The following is an 18137-nucleotide window of genomic DNA, read 5'->3' as shown; positions in this document are numbered from 1 at the left end:
ATCCTTGCAAGTTTTTTAAATTTTTCTTTTTCTCAAAATGGCGGCTTCCCACGCTTGTCTTCTTCCCCCGCCTGCTAAAATGGCGGCTTCCCGCACTTGGTGGTCTTTCCCGTGCTCGTCTTCTTCCCCCGCCAACTACAATGGCGGATTCCCGCGTTTGCCTTCTTCCCCCGCTGGCTGCAATGGCGATTGCCGTGCTGCTGCCGTTCTCGCCTCCCCAGCGGTTCTCAATTCCCCGACGCTGCTTTGCCTCGCAGCCCCGCTTGCAGCCCGGTCCTTTACACCGGCTGCGTTTGAGTTCTCCGCGCTTTTTCCTCCATTTTCCCTCCCCACTCCACAGTCAACGCGGCCGACTTTCTGCTCGTGTCGCTGATCGGCTTACCCACCACCGTGGTAGAAGGGATGATCACTGCCTGTCGCTGATGGAGGGCTTCGTGGTCAGAATTTTTCTTTTTAACCCGGGTTCTCGATGCCTCCCGTGCGATGGTGCTCAGCAGGATGATGAGGGCGGATGCCTCTTCTCGACGCCCGTTCTGAGGACGAAGCTGCCTTGGATGTAAAACTGCCGCAGGGTAAGATCGGACTCGTCACCACTGTTAAGTCTGTGTGTCCCAGTTAAGCTTATTATAAATCACTGGACACAGACCACAAGAATAACTTTAACAGGTCTTTACTATTCGGAGGTCAGGCTGAACTGCCCAGCAAATCCCTACACAACACTTATATACTGGTGTGGTCACCACCAGTATTTACAGTATACAGCAGCCAAGAGAAAGTAGTACATCTCTTAAGGTAGTTCTCTTAAGGTGGAACAGGTTACATACACCACACACTTGGCTCTTCTGGCTGAACACTGTGCAGTCATCAGCAAACATCCCCATTTCTGACCTTATGTTGGAGGGAAGGTCATTGATGAAGCAGCTGAAGATGGTTGGGCCTAGGACACTGCCCTGAGGAACTCCTGCAGTGACGTCCTGGGGCTGTGATGATTGACCTTCAACCACCACAACCATCTTCCTTTGTGTTAGGTATGACTCCAGCCAGTGGAGAGTTTCCCCCCCGATTCCCATTGACCAGTTTTACTAGGACTCCTTGATGCCATACTTGGTCAAATGCTGCCTTGATAAACATAGAAACATAGAAGATAGGAGCAGGGGTAGGCCATTCGGCCCCTCGAGCCTGCTCCGCCATTCAATGAGATCATGGCTGATCATCCAAACTCAGTACCCTGTCCCTGCCTTCTCCCCATATCCCTTGATCCCTTTAGCCTTAACATAGAAACATAGAAACATAGAAGATAGGAGCAGGAGTAGGCCATTCGGCCCTTCGAGCCTGCTCCGCCATTCAACGAGATCATGGCTGATCATCCAAACCCTAGCACCCGGTCCCTACACCGACAGCCATCCCACACAAGCCCTATCCCCGTAACCCCGTAACCCCACGTATTTAATCCCCCCCTAACACTAAGGGCCAATTTTTGTCATGGCCAATCAACCTAACCCGCACATCTTAAGACATATATCTAACTCCTTCTTGAATATATTTAATGAATTGGCATCAACTGTCTTCTGTGGTAGAGAATTCCACAGGTTCACCACTCTCTGGATGAAGAATTCCTCCTCATCTCTGTCCTAAATGGCTTACCCCTTATCTTTAGACTGTGACCCCTGGTTCTGGACTCCCCCTGCCATCAGGAACATCCTTCCTGCATCTAGTCTGTCTAGTCCTGTTAGAATTTTATAAGTTTCAATGAGATCCCCTCTCATTCTTCTAAACTCCAGCGAGTATAAGCCCAATCGACCCAATCTCTCCTCATACGTCATTCCTGCCATCCCAGGTATCAGTCTGGTGAATCTCCGCTGCACTCCCTCCATGGCAAGAACATCCTTCCTCAGATAAGGTGACCAAAACTGCACACAATACTCAAGGTGTGGTCTCACCAAGGCCCTGTACAACTGCAGCAAGACATCCTTGTTCCTGTACTCAAACCCTCTCGCTACGAAGGCCAACATACCATTTGCCTTCTTAACTGTAATGTATATACCTTTAAGGGGGAAACTATCTTTTACAGCTCATGTATACTGCAGTACCGGCAGTGACCACACCTGTATATAGCACTGAGTAGTAATCAGTTCCAGTGTGAGCCACGTTGAGTAAACATCTGTTGTATCGTTCTCCTGCAGTCTGTGTCTTATTATACACAGACACAACATTGGCGACAAGGCAAGTTCGAACCTACCTGCAACTCTGCATCACCACCCGGGGATTCGTTCCTGGAGATCAGTGGATTGGAGGTCAAGGCCAGAGACTCGGGCATCGACCACGGGCAACCGCCCAGTCATCCAGCAGAGACTCGAGAATTGCGGGGTAGGCTGTCGAGAGCCAGGCTTGGCATTCCAGTCGAGGTGGTCCAGCGAAATGGGCTGGCAACAGGTAGTGCGCAGACCCTTCCCTGACAGCGGCGGGCTAGGGCCCGACCGAGCGGCACAGCAAAGGGCCGAGCAGCATCGACGGGGGAGAGAGAGAGAGGGCAGAGCGCACAGGGCACAGCCGGTGTTCAGGGGCCGAGCAGCGTCCAAGAGAGGGAGAGAGAGACGCGCAGAAGCCCACGACGCGCCACCATTGCCATGAGGACCGCCAAGAGCGGCGTTGGCAGCAGCGCAGGAGAAGCGCGCAAAACCTACAGGGCGCTGCCATTGCCACGAGAACCGCCGGGAGTGGCGTTGGCAGCAGCGGGGGAGGAAGGAAAGCGCGGGAGATGCCATTTTAAGCCATTGGGAGGCGCCATTTTAAACCACACCCAAAATGCCGAAGAGTGGCAGTATCACCGCATTTGACAATGAAGTCGGAGATTGGACTACATATGTCGAACGAATAGAGGTATACTGCAAGGCAAATGAGGTGTCAGATGACAAGAAAGCGTCGGTATTGTTAAATTTAATGGGTGCAAAGACGTATGGTTTATTACGAAATCTAGTAACCCCAACGAAGCCAATGGAAAAGAGTTTTGAAGACATAGTAACGATACTACAGGAACATTTAAACCCCACACCGCTGCTGATAGCAGAAAGATTCAAGTTTCACAAACGGAACCAGCATAAGGATGAAAGCAATGCTGATTATTTAACAGAACTGCGCAAACTATCGAAACACTAAAAGGCATGACAGCGACGATTAAAATTGAAGAAAACGCAAGCCCAAAATTTTTTAAGGCCAGACCGGTACCTTATGTGATCTGCCCAGCCGTCGAAGCAGAGCTGGAGAGTCTGGAACGTTCAGGTGTACTGTCCAAGGTAGACTCGAGCGAGTGGGCTACACCCATCGTCCCTGTGATGAAAAAGTCGTTGAGCAGCACGCCTGGGGAACCAAGGAAGGTTCGCATCTGTGGGGACTTTAAGGTAACAGTGAACCCGGTCCTTCATACCATACAATATCCACTTCCGCGGATTGAAGATATTTTCGCCTCGCTATCTGGAGGGAAATGCTCCACTAAGATTAATGTGGCCCAGGCGTATCTGCAAATGGAGGTAGAAGAAGCATCAAAAAAATACCTCACAATCAACACCCATAAAGGTCTCTACCAATACAACCGGCTGGTATTCGGGGTAGCATCAGCTCCGGCTATTTGGCAGAGGGCAATGGAACAAGTCCTGCAAGGGATCCCAGAGACCCAGTGTTATTTGGACGACATCCTGGTCACGGGCGAAAATGACAGTGATCACCTTGCCAACCTGGAGCAGGTGCTCACTAGATTGCAGGAATATGGGCTTCGAGCTAACCGCCCCAAATGCGAGTTTTTTAGAAAACAGATCTCGTATTGTGGCCACGTTATCGATAAAGAGGGGTTACATAAGTCCCCAGAGAAGATTGAGGCAGTAGTCAAGGCTCCAGCACCGGAAAATGTGTCACAACTGAGGTCGTTCCTTGGGCTAGTAAACTACTACCATAAGTTCTTGCCAAATTTGTCTACAATACTACACCCACTGAACACCCTACTGCAAACTGGGGTGCCATGGAAGTGGAGTGACGAATGTAGACGAGCTTTCCAGAAGAGCAAAACACTAATCACATCAAAAGAGGTATTGGCCCATTACAACCCGGCATTACCAATTCGGTTAGCATGTGATGCGTCACCCTACGGCATTGGAGCGGTGCTGTCGACCAAATTCTCGGACGGCTCAGAGAGGCCAATAGCCTTTGCGTCACGATCACTAACCTCAGCCGAGCGTAACTACGCCCAGATTGACATGGAGGCCCTCAGCCTAGTGTGGGGAGTGAAAAAGTTCAATCACTATCTGCACGGGCAGAAATTCACCTTGCTGACGGATCACCAGCCTCTTGTCTCCATTTTTAATCTGAAGAAGGGCGTTCCGGTGATGACTGCGCAACGACTACAAAGATGGTCACTTTTTCTCGGGGCGCACCACTATGAGATTGAATATAAGGGCACGAAACAGCATGGAAATGCTGATGGGCTATCACGCCTGCTGCTGCCTACTGCGGAGGAAGCACCAGCAGTGGATCCTGTCGAAATATTCCATTCGACTATAGTTGAATACCTACCGGTAACTAACGCTTGTATCGAAAAGGAAACCCGAAATGACCCGACACTGTCTCGGGTATATGATTTGACGGTGAAGGGATGGCCAGCATATGGCGACTCACTGTTGCCAACATTGTCGACAAGGAGAGAACAGCTGTCAGTGTGCTGGGGGACCTTGATGTGTGGATCCCGAGTGGTAATTCCACCCAAGTTAAGGGAGAGAGTGCTCAATGAGCTTCATGAGGGTCATCTGGGAGGGGTAAAAATGAAAAGCCTAGCCAGGGCTTATGTGTGGTGGCCGGGAATCGATAAACAAATCGAGGACCTGACCAAGAGCTGCTCAGGATGCCAGAAAGTCCAAAATGCACCACCACGGGCCCCTCTACACCCATGGGAGTGGCCCTCATCTCCATGGCAATGGGTGCATATTGATTTTGCTGGTCCATACATGGACTCAATGTTTTTAATAGCCGTGGATGCGCACTCGAAATGGCCTGAGGTCATCAAAATGTCCTCCACCGCCACGGAGAAAACTATTGCAGACCTACGGACCATTTTTGCCAGAATGGCTTGCCAGAACAGATTTGCTCCAACAACGGACCACAGTTTGTGTCCGAAGAGTTCCGGAGGTTCTTGAAAAAGAATGGGGTAAGGCATTACACATCCGCCCCATATCATCCAGCCACAAATGGATTGGCTGAGAGGTTCGTACAAACCTTTAAGAAGGCAATAAAGGCTATGTACAATGACAACATTCCGCTGCAGCACAAGGTGGACAATTTCCTGTTCGCCTACCGGAATGCGACACATGCAGTCACCAACCAGGCCCCAGCCATGATGTTCTTTAACCGAAGGTGAAGATCTCGCCTGGATTTGCTCAGACCAAACGTACGAAGAGATGTTGAGAGTAAGCAATTCCAGCACATCCATGAGAAGCCAACAAGGAGCTTCAATGTAGGGCAACCAGTCTTGGCCCGCGACTACCGAACAGAAAAATGGCAGCCAGGAACGATATGCACACGGCAGGGCCCACTAATGTACACAGTGGATGTTGGGGAGAGCGTCGTGAGACGCCATGCTGACCAGATCCTAGAGTCACAGGAACAAGTCAACCCCATGCCTCGCCCATACGTACTTGGTGATGAACCCGACGTACAGGTAGCATCTACCCCAGAAACAGTAGCATCGGAAGCTGATGAACCAACCGACGACAGGGGGCCAGAATCGCCTCCACACCAAGAGCAAGACACTCGGGAAAGGCGCTATCCAGAAAGGATCAGGAAGCCTCCCCAAAGACTGAATTTATAAATCGACTATTTTCAGCTAATGTTGCATGTTAAAAGTGTTAATTGTAATTAGTTTGATATTTAATTGTTAAATGAGTGTTATGGTACTGTTAATCTAAAAGGGGAGGAATTGTAATGTATGTACCTTTAAGGGGGGAACTACTTTCTACAGCTCATGTATACTGTAGTACCAGCAGTGACCACACCTGTATATAACGCTGAGTAGTAATCTATTGTTTCAGTTGCAGTTTGAACCACGTTGAGTAAACACCTGTTGTACCGTTCTCTGCAATCCTTTTCTTATTATTACACAGACGTAACAGAATACAATTCTGCTGCTGCTGATGGCCCACAGCGCCTCATGGATGCCCAGTTTTGAGCTGCTAGATCTGTTCTGAATCTATCCCATTTAGCACGGTGGTAGTGTCACACAATATGATGGAGGCTGTCCTCAGTACGAAGACGGGACTTCGTCTCCACAATGATTGTTCGGTGGTCACTGCTACCAATAAAATCATGGTTATAAAGAGTTATACAATATAGTGTGGCCTAATGTAACAAATTATTCTCTAATTTCAACTAATTGATTAATTTTACATCATGTTTGAGTAAAAGTGTATTCTAAAGGCTAGATACCAGTCCTGTTGATCTATATTGAAGACTGTTGGACCTTGTCAAGGTCAAAGCTTAGCTTAAGACTGCATGGAGCCAAGGAAATGAGAATAACCTGTTTGAATGAATCATGGTTTGAATAAGCCTCTACAAGTTCATTACCTTCCATTCCAGAGGAAAAGAAATATGGATAAATAACAATACATCCTAAGCAAGATAAGCTGTTACTTGCTTTATTGTGTCTCGAGAAAAATAACTGTCTCTACCATTGCAATTGGTTGAAGATTAATGGTATCTTGATGTAACAAACCCTGAAACAATGATTACTAGATACTACTTCTTTTTCTTTGAAAGCCTTCAACCAATCAAAGAAAACATAAATTTTCTATAGAGCTGGAGTACAGTTGAACCGAGTCAAACCACATTCTTGGCTCCTCAGATGCGAACAATGCAAAGCAAACTTAATTCATAAATATGCTGCCTGACCAGTTGAGTCTTTCTAGCTTTTTCTACTTTATTTCAAGAACATTCAATGTTTTGATATGTGCCACAATTCTGAACAGCTTAAGAGGTGCTGATAATCATTCAGAATGTGCTGACCCTGAAAACATCTTTTCCGCTAAATCCACCAAGCTCATCTTTATAAAATAATGTTAGTGTGAAACATTAAATTCTCTTTTCTGCAATCTTCCTAAGTTGCACTTCTGTCATAGGGCACTGGGCTGCACACTGGAGAACAATAATAGTTGGTGGGTAAAGGAGTTAGAGGGTAGTAACACAATGAATGGGTTCAGATACTCACAAAAAAATGACAAGTTTATACATAGTGGCCTCAACTTTTGCAGGGGGTGGGGGTGTGGGAAGGGTGATGCACCCAGACAGGTCGGGGACATGGAAGCCCAGCTGATCAATTAAATAAAACTTCCCCGACTCCTGCTCGACACCCGGCCAAATTCACGACTTGGTAGAATGACATTATCCACCAGAATTTTCCTCTGCATCAACCCAACTTGTATGCCTGCATGGTGCAGATATGCATAGGATGCCAGGATAAGATCCTAATGGAAGTGGGATCCAAAATGTGTGATGCAATTTCTCCAATACAATCAATCGTGAGGAAAGCAAAAAGTTTAAATTTATGGAATTCTCTTCAGTACCATTAACACGTACACCCTATCATCCCTTTATGCATTTGACCTTGACACCAGGATTTGGGATGAGGTCAGGGCGCTCCAGATTGGCAACTGGAAACTCTTCTTGCAGTTGCAAGTTATTGTGCAGGCTTCCAGCACTCTTTGCAGTGGTCAGTTGCATTAGGCTGTGCTGAGTCCAACGTGGGCATTGAAGGCCTTGGGTATCTGTACCAGATTATACAGGTATGCCTGCCATTGCATTATTGGCCCCCATATAGAAAAATGTATACATTATTTACTATGATTACTCAGCATATCATTAGAAAGATAGTAATCGGATAGAGGGATATCGAGCTCTGTATGAGGCTCACTGAATCTTATTATAAAAGTGTCCCAAATTTCCAGACAGCGTATTGCACCATCTTTGCACCAATGGAAAAAGATTTGAGCCGACTGATGGTCTGGAGAGGTATTTACACAAGGGTTTCCTACATCAGCTACGCTACTGACCTTCGTTACAGTAAATGTAAATAAGGTCACAAGAGCCAAAAAATGCAAGAAATTTAGAAGGATCGATTCTGGGGACAAATCCAATGTAAACAGCTTCTGCCCCATTGCTGCCAAAAAAAAGTTACATGCCCCGATTCTGCACTGAAATTACACCAATATTCTCCCTCTAGGTATTTACAACCTGACTATACAAAAACATTTTAAAATATGAAACAGTTTAATCCCATTTGGGAGTCACAATATATTTTACTTGCAATGAACACACAAAGCCACTTTTGTCACAGTGGCTCGGAGAAGACAGTTGTACGTTTGATTTGAATGGGGCTGCAGGCGCAATAGGTATAACGCTTACTTTAAATCAGAGACGTTTTGCTTGAAGAGACTTTGGATGGCTTAAATTAACAAAATGTATTTTGGTCCACTTTGATGTGTAGCTGTTGAGTGCAATGGAGGCATCTTCAAAGAGACAACGTCTGAGGAGTGACTGAGGTGCGCATGTTGAGTGGGGGAGGGAGTGCATAGGCATTTTTTATATTATTTTATTTATGGTGCTGAATGGCAGAAATAGTCATTCAGTGACAACAGCAGGTTCCGATCTTCAACAACTCTATCAGTATCATGTGAAAGTAGCCTTCAAAGTGCTGACTATGTTTGGAATTTTGTACGGATCTTTTTCCCTGTGTTTTGACAGACCCTATGTACTTTACTGTCATTTGTCCAGCTCCAACTTCCCTTCAGGCGCTGTCCTTTTTGTCCTGCACATACCCAATCTCAGCACTTTCCTTTGGCTCTATTCCTATTCAACTTTCTGGCAGAAAGCTATTTTTAATTGTGCTGAAATCCATCTGATTACCTTATAGTAAATCATTGGCATTAAAGTCCATTGGCTTTTGTTAAAACTGATTCATCTATAGCCAACTGAATTGTGTATTTGTAGTAATTTAAATTTGCCCTTACTTTTCATGAAAATCAATGAACTATTTCGATTTACACTTTGGCTTGCAGTAACAGTGCAAGCAATGGCAGACAATAAGCATAATTTTTGTCTTGGCACAGGAATACAAATGCAATTTGCACCAGTGCGTGTCTATTTTTCTACAGGTGAATCGGTGCCATCTGTTCAGTATTTTCCACTTGTGACTCCAATATGTGCCGTCCTTGTCTCTGAGTGAGGATGTGTCAGAGCAAAATGCTTTTCTTGTTCTAAAGTGTCCTTAGCTGGTAATATCAGTTGGTGGTTAATTTAATGCAGAACAAATTATATAAAGGGAGAGAAAAATATCAATGTGCAATCCTGTAGAAGCAGAGGGTGGGGGGGCCATGAAGATAGAGGAATAAAAGCTACTTAAAAGTTAACTCTCCCTCAGAGTGTTCCACCATGTCCACATACTAAAATTTCAGCCCTTGCTATCTACATAAGAAAAGTCTTTGGCAGAATCCCAACCCATCCTTTTATATTGGGATTTCTGCCTGCCCCAATGGAACGCCCCTGGCTGTGGTCACTTTTCCAGGGTCAGGATATTATGTGTATTTTAGGCGGCTCTAGAAAAGTCTGCAGCAGGCCCAAGGCACCTGCCGCAGTGCAGTGTGGCCTGTGGCTTCGGGGCTGCTCCCACATTAAGAAAACATTTTTTTTTGGTAACTTCTAAAATAAAGCCTTAGGCTAAACAATCGATCACCCTGCAGTTGATTACAAGCCTTTCAATTATTAATTCCCCCGAGCCGCCGTGACTCATTCCTGGAGGGGTGAGTTCCTAGGGCAGAAATGACAGAAAAAATGGTGGATTATGTATTCCTATCAGTTGCATGCCATTACAATATGCTGCCCATATCTGGACAGATATATTGGGGGCAATTTTAATAAGGAGGAGTGCGTGGGTTTAGGTGCTGGTGGGCGGTTAAAGTTGGCAAAAATGTGAGCGTGTTGGGAAGCCGGATCCAACCCTCCGACTTCTGCTTTTAACTCGGGCGCGTTTGGCTGGTTGCTCGCAACCCCCTCGGGAGAGGCAGGTTACCTATTAACAAATGCCAATCCCTCCATTAGAGCATCCACGGATTTCCCAGGCTTCCTGAAACTCACCACTGAAACCAAGACAAGAACATAACGGCAATTGACAGAGCTGATTAAAAGTCATGCAAATACTCCAGTAAATACTCAGCACTCACAGCTGTTTCCTTAGCTACTTGTGGGAAAGAGCTTGTTCGCAGTATTTTTGCTGAGAGTTTACTTTCTACACTTAGGAGGATTTCTGAAACAAATCAGGATGGGTGCCGCCTCGGCTACTTAGATTGGACCTTGGATGAGAAGCAATATGACGATCAGCAGCAGCAGCATAGAATCATAGAATGGTTACAGCACGGAAGAAGGCCATTCGGCCCGTGGAGCCTGTGCCGACACTCAGCTAGTCCCACTCCCTTGCTGTTGCTGCTGACAGACCTGCAGCTGGACACCAAACAGGGGAGCAGCAGACAGGGGAGCAGCAGATTGGGCCTATACTCTCTGGAGTTTAGAAGAATGAGAGGTGAACTCATTGAAATGTATACGATCCTGAGGGGGATTGACAGGGTAGCTGCTGAGAGGTTCTTTCTCCTGGCTGGAGAGTCTAGAACTAGGGGACAAAGTCTCAGGATAAGGAGTCGGCCATTTAATACTGAGATGAGGAGGAGCTTCTTCACTCAGAGGATTGTGAATCTTTGAATTCTCTACTCCAGAGGGCCTTGGATGCTGAATCTTTGAGTATATTCAAGGCTGAGGTAGATATATTTTTGGACTCTAGGAGGATCAAGGCATATGGAGATTAGGCAGGAAAGTGGGGTTGCGGTCAAAGATCAGCCATGATCTTATTGAATGGCAGAGCACGTTCAAGGGGCTGTATGGCCTATTCCTGCTCCTAATTCTTATGCTTATAGAGTGGTGCAGCTCACAGGAGGCACGACCAAATTTTAGTAGGATTCCTTGATGCCACACTCGGTCAAATGCTGCCTTGATGTCAAGGGCAGTCACTCTCACCTCACCTCTGGAATTCAGCTTTTTTGTCCATGTTTGGAACAAGGCTGTAATGAGGTTTGGAGCTGAGGGGTCCTGGTGGAACCCAAACTGGGCATCAGTGAGCAGGTTATTGGTGAGTAAGTGCCGCTTGATAGCACTGTCGACGACATCTTCCATCACTTTGCTGAAGATTGAGAGTAGACTAATGGGGCGATAATTGGCTGGATTGGATTTGTCCTGTTTTTTGTGGACAGGACATAACTGGGCAGTTTTCCACATTGTCGGGTAGATGCCAGTGTTGTAGCTATACTGGAACAGCTTGGCTAGAGGCGCGGCTAGTTCTGGAGCACAAGTCTTTAGCACAACAGCCGGGATGTTGTTGGGGCCCATAGCCTTTGCTGTATCCAGTGCGCTCAGCCGTTTCGTGATATGTGGAGTGAATCGAATGGCTGAAGACTGGCTTCTATGATGGTGGGGACCTCAGGAGGAGGCCGATATGGATCATCCACTTGACACTTCTGGCTGAAGATGGTTGCAAACGCTTCAGCCTTGTCTTTTGCACTCACATGCTAGGTTCCGCCATCATTGAGCATGGGGATATTCATGGAGCCTCCTCCTCCCGTTAGTTGTTTAATTGTCCACCACCATTCACAATTGGATGTGGCAGGACTGCAGAGCTTTGACCTGATCTGTTGATTGTGGGATCACTTAGCTCTGTCTATAGCATGCTTCTTCCACTGTTTAGCATGCATGTAGCCCTGTGTTGCAACTTCCCCAGATTGGCACCTCATTTTTAGGTGTGCCTGGTGCTGCTCCTGGCATGCTCTTCTGCACTCCTCTTTGAACCAGGGTTGGTCCCCTGGTTTGATGGTAATGGTAGAGTGAGGGATGTGCCAGGCCATGAGGTTACAGATTGTGGTGTAATACAATTCTGCTGCTGCTGATGGCCCACAGCGCCTCATGGATTCCCAGTTTTAAGCTGCTAGATCTGTTCTGAACCTATCCCATTTAGCACAGTGGTAGTGACACACAACACGATGGAAGATATCCTCAGTGTGAAGACGGGACTTCGTCTCCACAAGGACTGTGTGGTAGTCACTGCTACCAATGCTGTCGTGGACAGATGCATCTGCGACAGGTAGATTGGTAAGGATGAGGTCAAGTAGGTTTTACCCTTGTGTTGGTTCTCTCACCACCTGCCGCAGGCCCAGTCTGGCAGCTATGTCCTTCAGGAGTCAGCCAGCTCGGTCAGTAGCGGTGCTTGAAGTCCCCCACCAAGAGTACATTCTGTGCCCTTGCTACCCCTCAGTGCTTCTTCCAAGTGGTGTTCTGATTCATGAGGGAGGGCGGTAGATGGTAATCAGCAGGAGGTTTCCTTGCTTGACCTGAAGCCATGAGACTTCATGAGGTCAATGTTGAGGACTCCCAGGGCCACTCCCTCCCAACTGTATCACCACCCCTGGGATGGTGATGGAGGAGTCTGGGACATTGGCTGAAAGGTATGAGTATGACTAGGGGACAGCTCCTCCAATTTTGGCACAAGTCACCAGATGTTAGTGAGGAGGACTTTACAGGGTTGACTGGGCTGGGCGTGCCACTGTCATGTCCGAAACCAGTGCCTAGGCTGATGCCGGGTGTTCCGTCCTGTTTTATTATTATTGTTTCTTGTAGCGGTTTGTTACAACTGCATGGCTTGCTAGGCCATTTCAGAGGGCAGTTTGTGACTCCAGTCAACCACATTGCTGTGGGTCTGGAGTCACATATAGGCCAGACCAGGTAAGGATGGCAGATTTCCTCCGCTAAAGGATTAGTGAACCAGATGGGTTTTTAATGACAATCTGATAGTTTCATGGTCACCATTACTGATACTTTTTAATTTAATTAACTGAATTTAAATTTCCCAGCTGCCATGGTGGGATTTAAACTTACAACTCTAGATCATTTATCCATGCCTCTGGATTACTAGGCCAGCAACATAACTACTCTGCTACCATTCCCAGTATGCTGAAGATGCGCTTCAGGTGCATGGACAATTCTGGAGGTGCCCTTCAGTACTCACAGCCAGGGTTTCCTGAATGGTTGTGGTGTGCTGCGCTCTGCAAAACACTGTGCAGCAGCGACGTTTGGAGTTGCAGGTGGAATAAGGTGCAGAGCACACATCATCTGTGGACAAATCCGAGGAGGAGGAGGAAGATGAGGAGGAGGAACATGACGACGCCAATGCAGCACCAGTTGCTCACATTGCTGTCCAGGATGCCAGGGATGCCCTTATTAATGCAAAGTTCAGTTAGTTACCACCACTGGACCGATGTTAGAACCACATGCAACAGCCACTCTTCCCCCCATTGCCGCCGTCGCCCCCCCCCCGTGCCACTGACACAAAGCAGTGCTGCAAACAAACAACCACCCCCTGCACCTCCCCCCATTGGTCCCCATCAATTCATGTCTTCCCATTCATCATCAAGCAAGTGAAAAGGGGAGTAGCCACCTAGCAACTAAGAATGGGCAACACGGGAACGTGGTGCAAAGTAATACATTTTATGTGATTCGATGATGATGAGTTCTAACGAAAGGTCATCGACCTGAAATGTTAACTCTGTTTCTCTCTCCATGGATGCTGCCTGTTTTGCTGAGTATTTCCAGCATTTTCTGTTTTTATTTAAGGAATTAAGAGGCATGAGGAGGCTGCTGTCTCTGCCATTCAAGTTCCTCATCAACTGTCTAACCATTGCATTGCTGACGAAATCCTCTCTTTGGGCTAAAAGTTATTTTTCTTATCTTGGGCTGTTAACAAACTTTGTCCTGACAATGTTTATTAGATGCCGGATCTGTTCTACATACTCATATATTCTTCTCGTTCAAGGTCAGACCAGTTCCCTTGTGATTCCTACACCATCCTGTTGTGTCTGTGTATAATAAGACACAGACTGCAGAGAACGGTACAACAGGTGTTTACTCAATATGGCTCACAGTGGAACTGATCTGTACAGATTACTACTCAGGGCTATATACAGGTGTGGTCACTGCCGGTACTGCAGTATACATGAGCTGTAAAAGATAGTTCCCCCCTTAAAGGTATATACATTACAATTCCTCCCCTTTTAGATTAACAGTACCATAACACTCATTTAACAATTAAATATCAAACTAATTACACTTAACACTTTTAACATGCAACATTAGCTGAAAATAGTCTATTTATATATTCAGTCTTTGGGGAGGCTTCCTGATCCTTTCTGGATAGCGCCTTTCCCGAGTGTCTTGCTCTTGGTGCGGAGGCGATTCTGGCCCCCTGTCGTCGGTTGGTTCATCAGCATCCGATGCTACTGTTTCTGGGGTAGATGCGACTTGTACGTCGGGTTCATCACCAGGTACGTATGGGCAAGGCATGGGGTTGACTTGTTCCTGTGACTCTAGGATCTGGTCAGCATGGCGTCTCACGATGCTCTCCCCAACGTCCACTGTGTACATTAGTGGGCCCTGCCGTGTGCATATCGTTCCTGGCTGCCATTTTTCTGTTCGGTAGTCGCGGGCCAAGACTGGTTGCCCTACATTGAAGCTCCTTGTTGGCTTCTCATGGATGTGCTGGAATTGCTTACTCTCAACATCTCTTCGTATGTTTGGTCTGAGCAAATCCAGGCGAGATCTTAACCTTCGGTTAAAGAACATCATGGCTGGGGCCTGGTTGGTGACTGCATGTGTCGCATTCCGGTAGGCGAACAGGAAATTGTCCACCTTGTGCTGCAGCAGAATGTTGTCATTGTACATAGCCTTTATTGTCTTCTTAAAGGTTTGTACGAACCTCTCAGCCAATCCATTTGTGGCTGGATGATACGGGGCGGATGTGTAATGCCTTACCCCATTCTTTTTCAAGAACCTCCGGAACTCTTCGGACACAAACTGTGGTCCGTTGTCGGAGCAAATCTGTTCTGGCAAGCCATTCCTGGTAAAAATGGTCCTTAGGACTGCAATCGCTTTCTCCGTGGTGGTGGAGGACATTTTGATGACCTCAGGCCATTTCGAGTGCGCATCCACGGCTATTAAAAACATTGAGTCCATGAATGGAACAGCAAAGTCAATATGCACCCGTTGCCATGGAGATGAGGGCCACTCCCATGGGTGTAGAGGGGCCTGTGGTGGTGCATTTTGGACTTTCTGGCATCCTGAGCAACTCTTGGTCAGGTCCTCGATTTGTTTATCGATTCCCAGCCACCACACATAAGCCCTGGCTAGGCTTTTCATTTTTACCCCTCCCGGATGACCCTCATGAAGCTCATTGAGCACTCTATCCCTTAACTTGGGTGGAATTACCACTCGGGATCCACGCATCAAGGTCCCCCGGCACACTGACAGCTGTTCTCTCCTTGTCGAGAATGCTGGCAACAGTGAGTCGCCATGTGCTGGCCATCCCTTCACCGTCAAATCATATACCTGAGACAGTGTCGGGTCATTTCGGGTTTCCTTTTCAATACAAGCGTTAGTTACCGGTAGGTATTCAACTATAGTCGAATGGAATATTTCGACAGGATCCACTGCTGGTGCTTCCTCCGCAGTAGGCAGCAGCAGGCGTGATAGCCCATCAGCATTTCCATGCTGTTTCGTGCCCTTATATTCAATCTCATAGTGGCGCGCCCCGAGAAAAAGTGACCATCTTTGTAGTCATTGCGCAGTCATCACCGGAACGCCCTTCTTCGGATTAAAAATGGAGACAAGAGGCTGGTGATCCATCAGCAAGGTGCATTTCTGCCTGTGCAGATAGTGATTGAACTTTTTCACTCCCCACACTAGGCTGAGGGCCTCCCTGTCAATCTGGGCATAGTTACGCTCGGCTGAGGTTAGTGATCGTGACGCAAAGGCTATTGGCCTCTCTGAGCTGTCCGAGAATTTGTGCGACAGCACCGCTCCAATGCCGTAGGGTGACGCATCACATGCCAACCGAATTGGTAATGCCGGGTTGTAATGGGCCAATACCTCTTTCGATGTGATTAGTGTTTTGCTCTTCTGGAAAGCTCGTCTACATTCGTCACTCCACTTCCATGGCACCCCAGTTTGCAGTAGGGTGTTCAGTGGGTGTAGTATTGTAGACAAATTTGGCAAAAACTTATGGTAGTAGTTTACTAGCCCGAGGAAGGACCTCAGTTGTGACACATTTTCCGGTGCTGGAGCCTTGACTACTGCCTCAATCTTCTCTGGGGACTTATGTAACCCCTCTTTATCGATAACGTGGCCACAATACGAGATCTGTTTTCTAAAAAACTCGCATTTGGGGCGGTTAGCTCGGAGCCCATATTCCTGCAATCTAGTGAGCACCTGCTCCAGGTTGGCAAGGTGATCACTGTCATTTTCGCCTGCGACCAGGATGTCGTCCAAATAACACTGGGTCCCTGGGATCCCTTGCAGGACTTGTTCCATTGCCCTTTGCCAAATAGCCGGAGCTGATGCTACCCCGAATATCAGCCGGTTGTATTGGTAGAGACCTTTATGGGTGTTGATTGTGAGGTAATTTTTTGATGCTTCTCCTCCCTCCATTTGCAGATACGCCTGGGCCAGATCAATCTTAGTGAAGTGTTTCCCTCCAGATAGCGAGGCGAAAATATCTTCAATCCGTGGAAGTGGATATTGTACGGTGTGAAGGACCGGATTCACTGTTACCTTAAAGTCCCCACAGATGCGAACCTTCCTTGGTTCCCCAGGCGTGCTGCTTAACGACTTTTTCATCACAGGGACAAAAGGTGTAGGCAACTCGCTCCAGTCTACCTTGGATAGTACACCTGAACGTTCCAGACTCTCCAGCTCTGCTTCGACGGCTGGGCGGATCGCATAAGGTACCGGTCTGGCCTTAAACAATTTTGGGCTTGCGTTTTCTTCAATTTTAATCGTCGCTGTCATGTCTTTTAGTGTTCCGAGTCCTTGCTGGAACACTTCTTTCGCGTCAGTTAGGATCTTTGACAGTCGCCCAGGTGTGACGTCGTCATCCTTTTTGTCAGCCACAGTCAGTGCCTGTATGGAATGCCAATCCAGTTGTATTTTCCGGATCCATTCATGTCCCAGTAATGGTGGTCCTCCATCTTGTAATACATACAGGTCTAGTTTTGGTGTTTCCTTACCGTTATATATAACGGTCACCCTTATTTTTCCTTTGGGGTAGACTTTTTGCCCCGTGTACGTCTTCAAAATAATTTTTGTGTCTCTCAAGGGTATGTGTGAGAATAGCCACTCGTAGTCCCGTCGGTTTATGACTGTTAGGGCTGATCCTGTGTCCAATTCCATCTTTACCTGGACTCCTGCTATCTTGAGAGTGACCCAAATGGTTCGGTGATCCTCCGTTGTGATCACATTATGTAGTTTCAGACAATTCAGTTCCCTGCTTTCGGAGTCGTTATCACTCTTTTGTTCATCTGAACTATTCTCCGTCATCTTATGTACCTTCTTGTGCTTTTCTTTGGTAGGTTTCTTATTGCTGGTTTACTTTCCTGACCTGCAGACTCGTGCTATGTGTCCTACTTTTCCACACTGTCTGCACACTTTGTCTTTGAACCAGCAATCATTCTGGTCGTGTGTTGTTCTGCCGCAGCGATAGCACTTCTCTGTTCCATATGACATTTCGTTTGTGCCATACTCTTGTGGTCTCTGTTGTATCTCTGCAGTGTCCCGTGTTGCTGCTTCATATGATACCGCAATGCTGAAAGCCTTTTCCAGCGTAAGGTCCATTTCAGATAAAAGCCGTTTCTGGGTTCCTTCACTTTGAAGCCCACACACAAACTTGTCCCTTAAGGTATCTGCCAGTCCCGCTCCAAACTGGCAGTGTTTCGATAGTTTGCACAGTTCTGTTAAATAATCAGCATTGCTTTCATCCTTATGCTGGTTCCGTTTGTGAAACTTGAATCTTTCTGCTATCAGCAGCGGTGTGGGGTTTAAATGTTCCTTTAGTATCGTTACTATGTCTTCAAAACTCTTTTCCATTGGCTTCGTTGGGGTTACTAGATTTTGTAATAAACCATACGTCTTTGCACCCATTAAATTTAACAATACCGACGCTTTCTTGTCATCTGACACCTCATTTG

This window comes from Somniosus microcephalus, chromosome 16, assembly GCF_052327205.1.
Source record: "Somniosus microcephalus isolate GS21.2 chromosome 16, FLI_Smic_1.0, whole genome shotgun sequence".
Lineage (NCBI taxonomy): Eukaryota > Metazoa > Chordata > Chondrichthyes > Squaliformes > Somniosidae > Somniosus > Somniosus microcephalus.
Note: the sequence above shows the minus strand (reverse complement) of the source record.